This window comes from Tachysurus fulvidraco, chromosome 3 (assembly GCF_022655615.1).
Source record: "Tachysurus fulvidraco isolate hzauxx_2018 chromosome 3, HZAU_PFXX_2.0, whole genome shotgun sequence".
NCBI lineage: Eukaryota > Metazoa > Chordata > Actinopteri > Siluriformes > Bagridae > Tachysurus > Tachysurus fulvidraco.
In genome coordinates this window covers 8,696,242-8,702,845 of record NC_062520.1, presented here as the reverse complement: position 1 = coordinate 8,702,845, position 6,604 = coordinate 8,696,242, and the positions used below count along the sequence as shown (strand labels likewise).

The window sequence follows — 6,604 nt, the reverse complement described above, 5'->3', positions numbered from 1 at the left end:
AGAAGGCTAACAGACAATCTCTACCATCAGACAGTGTATTGCGCTATTCTGCCAAGCCAGATCTTAGAATTTGATCGTCTGTCAATAAAAAGGCCATCTGAATGTCTTTTTAACATCCCGTTACTTTCTGTCCTTAAATGCTAAAATAAAATTAGCAAATAATTTCCATGGTAACAGAAACACACTAAGACTATCAAACTTTCCTTAACAACAGTAATCCCCAGTGCACACCCCCCAATCCCCATGTATAATCCTAACCCCATGACCTTAGCCCCATGTGTTTGGCTCTTACTCATGTAAATGCCTGTTTCTGAGTGGTTAGGATTAGCATGTCATGCAAGAAGACTATTTTAATGAGTAACACTGTTATTGCACGCCAGCATAATTATCCGTGTGTGCCTGGGCTAGTGTCGGCTGGCCCGCAGGTCCGACGCTAATACTGCACTAATGTTTGGAAGATGTCAGACCAAGAAAGAGTCTCTAATGTTCACAAAAAAAAGGTCTTTGTCTTTAATTCTTCTGTTTTTACAGCTGCGTGCTCGGTGGAGTCGGTTCCATTAAAACCCAGGGAAATGAGGCAATTATATGTGTGTGTGTAATGAACAGAGGAGTACAGAACCTCCTCTAGAAACAACATGTCTGGAAGATAAAGCAACTGCTATTAGACTAACTCAAGATTCCAGTGAAGAAATAGCCACAAAATAAAAAGAGATTTTTAAATGAGATCTGATGCAGGAAATAACTCCCAATCATACAGCCTGGGGATAGAAACTAGGAGAAAGTGCGAGGGTGTGAGTTATTCTTAATTCCTGTGTATAATAGCGTGTGTGTATTCCGTCAGTCACGAGAGACTCTGCCACGCGGATGTTTTCTGATCCATGCCTTCAGGGAGTGATCAGTCGAAGTACGTAACTGTATTAGCCAAGACAAAATCTGATTATTTCTTCTCCATGTGAAATACAACGCTTTATAAAAACACAGCTTTTTCCCCCCAAGGCACATTAAAAGCGACACATGCCATTCCTTATTTTTACCAAAAAAAAAGAAAAGAACATTAAGCTTCACTCCACGCATGACTTTGTTTCTCTTTCAATTCTTTTCTATCTTTAAAGATAAAGAAAATATCACAATACAACCCATCCCCATCTGTTCAAACCTAAGCGCTCGGAGTCAAAGCTGTAATTGTGAAAAAATTGTTTGCAGCGATTCAAAACAGGAACGCACAGAAGAGACCGAGTAAAAGAGTTGAGCCGTAGCCAAGCAGAGGATAATAGTTATGATTACCATGTGGCGCGACCCAAAGACTTTTCTATCAAAGCGAGGTCAGCAAGCTGGGTGGATGAGGATCGCGACCTGCACACATGCTAACTCCCTTTACACATCATAATACCGTCTTTTCTCTGTTTACACAACGACTTCTAAAGATCTCTTTTGTATACATAAACATGCAGAAAGCATTTGCTTGCTAACATTTCTGTCTGAGGAAAGACATAATAAAAAAAAAAACAGAGATAAATGTAAAAGAAGAGTATACATGGCAGATTTCAGCTACTGGTGTAGACTAGCATGGCATCGCTATTATGGATTTATAGCTGAAAGTTTTCTTCTTCCTCCCTCATTTCCCCCTAATTTAGTCTTGGCTAACTTCCACCTACCTGTCAGTCACACACAGAGGGGAAGGCTAGCTTCTGAGACAGGAACCATCGCTATCCACCCTCTTCCGCAATCATGAGCTCACAGACGTCAACAAATGGTTTGTGTTGCTGCGATTGACAGGAAAGAGTATGTCACCTCCCACTAAATGCTTTTGCTCTCTTGGACACCAGGTGAATGGACACCACAGATGGCTGTAAGATCGATTACTGGATGACGGAGCAAATGCTTTCCCGATGCGCAACCCGGGAACCTAATCGTGAAATAATAGCGGAATTACACACCCGTATTTACACCACAGACGTGACTACGTACAGATTCGAGTGCTACTTGGACAGTAGTCTCTCAGACTCAGACGTCACACCCACGAACAGTTGTCATCTGATCGGTTGTACTCTTCAGAACCTCTGGGAGATGTCTGAGTCAGGATTTTAACAGTCTGCCTGGAAACAAAGAAATCATGACGATCTCCTTCCCTCAATAGAAGAAGAAAGCGGTCATGTTTACAGCTATGTGGACGAGCGCTAAGCTAACTGCTGGATTTTTCAAATGATGTGAAGGTGATTGGTTGCTTTACATGTCAGTCAGTTGCCCTCTTGGGTGGTCCTTGTCCAATTAAAGCTGGACATGAGGTCCAGACCCTCTGCCGTCAGTCTGAAGGTCTGGCTGCATGAGACTACTTGGAGAGCTGCAAGGGATTTTTGCATGTGGAAACCAGGAAAGTTTTAGTTTCCTGAACTTAAACTTCAGTCAAATTTTTCCTTCTAATATCAGCTTAAGCACGGAGCAGTGAATTTCCAGCACCACTGTTGGACAGTTTGATGGAACCACAATGTCACACTGGAACGCATTTGTTATGCATTGTAAATACTCCCCAAAACAACAGAACGTCATTTAAAGGCAATATTATCCTTATAAGCCTTATCCTTATTATCCTTATATCATTATAAGCTTATCCTTCCAGGTTTTTTTGGGTAACACTGTGACTACCTTATGTTTCCCAATGTAATGGAATGTTAATGGAGATTATTTTATAAAACCTAGTCTAGAAATTTCTCCATTAAACACAAACGTACGGAAAGGATTTGTCCACTAATATGACCCATCGTGGAGAAACGGAATAAAAAGAGCGAAGAGAAAAATGTAAAAAAAAAAAAAAAAAGTGACAGTGGTTTAGACTGCAGTCTAAACCAGTGCATATGGCAACAGAGTCTAGATCTGTCCATAAAATGTTCTGGATTGAGAAACCGTGAAAGACAGAGAATAAAAATGAGTCAGTGTAAGAGTAAGAGAAGGTCCGGGGGAACGAGACAGAAAGGGAATGTGACAGCGAGAGAGAACAAGGGAGAGAAAGGAATGAAGTGTGAAAGAGGAAACCTGACAGAGGAGCGGTGGAAGACCCTATGTGGTGATAAGTCCACCTGTAAGCCTTCCCGCAGGCCCCATTTCACCAATTTATTAAGTGTAGCTTGACTCCATTTGCTGTAATGTCCATGCAGCTCTGTCTGTATGCAGGGCCTCAGCTCGGTGTAGGTCTAGGACAGCATTCAGCTGTTAGTCTGCCTCTGTGCTACACGCAGCAAGTTCACACGTCCTCTCTCAGCTGTCGCCGAATAATAAAAGCCCTCACACTTCACACAAGCCCTTGAATGCATGGAAAAACATACAGTATGGCTCTTCTGGAATTAAAAGCATGTTGTCCTTGGAGGCCGAAGCGGCTGCTGAGACGTCATGATTAACGTTCTGTAAGTAGCTAAGTGTTGCAGAGCAGGGGTCAAATATTCTGCTGTTCATTGCACAGTGATGGATAAATGGTTCGAGATGCACACAGAACTCACTCTCGGCAGCTTCTGCTCGCGTGTAATGAATGAGCAGAATGGGGTTTAAGCTAATCTGTGGATGTTGTATGGAGAAGAGAATGGCGAGCTCGGGTTGGCTTGAAATGGCCAGGCTTTAACGACCAATTCTGGCTTTATTATTCTGTCTATTAGTCTGAGTATCGAGCATAAAGAGCACAGGAGGAAGAAATTGTAAAATACAATAAACAGACGATTGCTTTTAAATCAGTGGCCTGCAGGAAACACACCACGCTTAAAAGACTTTTAAGACTTTTTACCAAAAGCTAGAAGATGTAATGTTCAGTTTTGAATTTCTGTCAGCTCACTCTCCAAAGTGATGCTTAATATCTCAAATATAGGGTTTTAAAAATGTGTCGTTTTTCATAAGAGTTTGTTTTATCTAGCCTACTAGGTGCAATAAATTCGTAGAAAAAAAAAGAAAAATCTTTGTTTTCTGAGATTCCCCAAGTACATAAACATTTTTGTTCCCCAAGTACATAAACATAAGTACATTTATGAGATTTTCGGTGTTGAAATTTCATTCCGTAAAATTCACTTGTTTATACAGATTTAAAATGCCCGATACATCCGTTTCCATTCAGTCGTAATGTAATGGATAGCAACATACTGGTAAAAAGAGATGAGAACTAAACTCTGAATCTTTGTACGTAATGAAAGAAGTCTTTACACCTTTACACGTTAATCCAATTAAGACAAAAATTAAGACCGTTTCCTCAAAACTGAATCGTGACCTAATAATATGATCGGAGAGATTTTTATTTCATGTACATAATACAGACACAAACATCGAAACAGTAAAGTACTAAAGGTGTACGAGTCTAAAGATTATTATAAGAATTCAAAGGGAAATACGGAAAATAGTGGTTTGTTTTAAATACAGAAAAGATCCAATTAGCTGTAATGAGAAACTTGATACAGATGTGAAACAAAGGTGGGACGTGTATTTGGAATTCATTTGACTGTTCAGAGAAGTCATAAAATGACGAGGTCTGAGTTTTTACCACCACAGGACCAGAACCTTTGTATCTTTCCTCAGAACTCTGAACTCTGGGTGATTTTCTGAACATTAGCATGTGAAGAGCTCACAAGGGAAATACTAATATAAACACAATGAAAGTGTGTGTCCATCCACCTCCAGGTAAAAGACAGATCCCCGCTGGCTAATACAGGAAAGGAGGAGGTTAGAAAGAGTCATGCTTTATGTTAAACATCTGGACGACACACACACACGTACACAAAAAGAAACCTGGACGCACAGAAAGTGAATATGTGTATGGAAGGAAAGAACAAAGCAGATCTAATTGTCTTAGCTCTGGAACAGGTTTGGACTAAGCATCTGGTAGAACGGAGATTATCCTCTCGCTAAGATTCGTGCTTATTGTTTTGTCCAGATAAAAGAGGTGAAAAACAAGCCTGGATGGTTTGGAGCAAAAGAAATAAAGATTAAACCTAAAAAACAAATGGATTCGAGTCTGAGACGTAAGCGAGAGCGAGCAAGAGAGGGAGAGAAATCACAACCAAGGAATAAAACCCAGCAGGATTTGCTGTTATAGGAATATAATCAGCATCGAGAGAGCGTGATGTGGCCCGTTGCAAAGATTTATTTTACTGTCGCTGCAGATTCACTAATTGTTATTGGCACAAAAATATCAACAGTCGATCCCTTACCAGACTATCGTTATTTTATTTAAGTTAAGAAAGAAAAAGCAGCTCATCCCATTATAGAGAAACTAATACAAAAATACAAAGAAGAGTTTCCTGAAGAAAACTTAGAGCTTTACCTCTAACCGTTACACAGCACTGACATGGAAAGTTCTAGTTTGTGTGTTTATGTATTAGAATAAGTGCTTCGTTAGCCAATCAGAATCAAGCATTCAGCAGTACGCCGTCAGAACGGTAATAATCGTATCGCACATTTTCAGTCTGTATAAACAAATGAATTATTTTATGCGTGCAAGTCAGGACTCTGTTGGCTTTCGGTGTGAGACTTCTGCATTTCCCTGTGTTGAAAACCATACACAGAATTTTAGTGAAAATTTGAGGTTAAAATTTTGATATCAGTATTTACTTTGACTTTTTTTTTTTTTATGAGTATATTGCCTCTGGTAGGCTAGGGGAAAAAAACAGACATACTGTATGTAGGAAAAACTACAAATTCTTAAAGAGTCGAGTGTCTTTCATACAAGACATTAAAACCATGACAAAATGTGGAGTGTGACATGACAGACAGTCAAAGCTGAACGTGGACACACAAAAAAGAAAAAAGAAAAGAAAACAAACAAAAAAAACAGGTGTATACTTTTTTTTTGGCCTTTAATAAAAAGAGCATTTATACCCAAGTTATTATTTATTGTTTCAAAAACTAAAATATTGTGTGTGTTATTGGGGACATGGCTCATGTGACATTATCCTCAGCATGGTACCTGAGGTGTAGACAAAAACTGTCCCCTGATTTGAGATTATAGTATCATCAATGCTGGCATATTTATTATAAAATAATAATAATAATACATTAGTATTATTAGTAGTAGTACTGTAATAATAATAACAATAATAATAATTATTATTATTATCATTAATAAATGATAACAATAATAATATCAAAACAAATAATTTTTAATTGATTTTTTTTTTTTTTTACTTTTTTTATTTAATTTAAAAATAAGTTTTGTTCTCTCTAGTCTTGTTAGCTATCTTCATGTATTAAGCTGGGATTGTGAAATATTTAAAATATATATATATTACAATCAAACAAATCTTAAACAAAGAAAAAGATTTTAAGGTTGTGGAAATGAGTAATAGTAATTAAATCCAGGACTGTACATGAATAAATGGGACGTTTGACAGTGTACATGTTTATTGAGTTATTTTCTAGGACAATGCATGTCAGGAGATGTAGAGGTCATACTTTCACTGGAGTGATTAACATTGACTTGGCTCTTAAGTTCTGGAGGCTGCATCACGTCATGGCTGCATTTCAAAGGCAATAAATCATCAGCAGGGAGGATTTTCATATGCCAAGCACATTTACAGAGCATTTTTTAAATGATGTAGATGATTTCACAACCTCTGTTCACATCCCGGGCCTCGCA

At 38.5% G+C, this 6,604-nt stretch overlaps 1 protein-coding gene across 3 annotated transcripts in view; it reads right to left on the bottom strand.

Moving 5' to 3' along the window:
- The window catches only part of pard3aa (par-3 family cell polarity regulator alpha, a), a 409,979-nt gene that overhangs the window by 10,422 nt on the left and 392,953 nt on the right, over nucleotides 1–6,604 (bottom strand). The window lies entirely within an intron of this gene.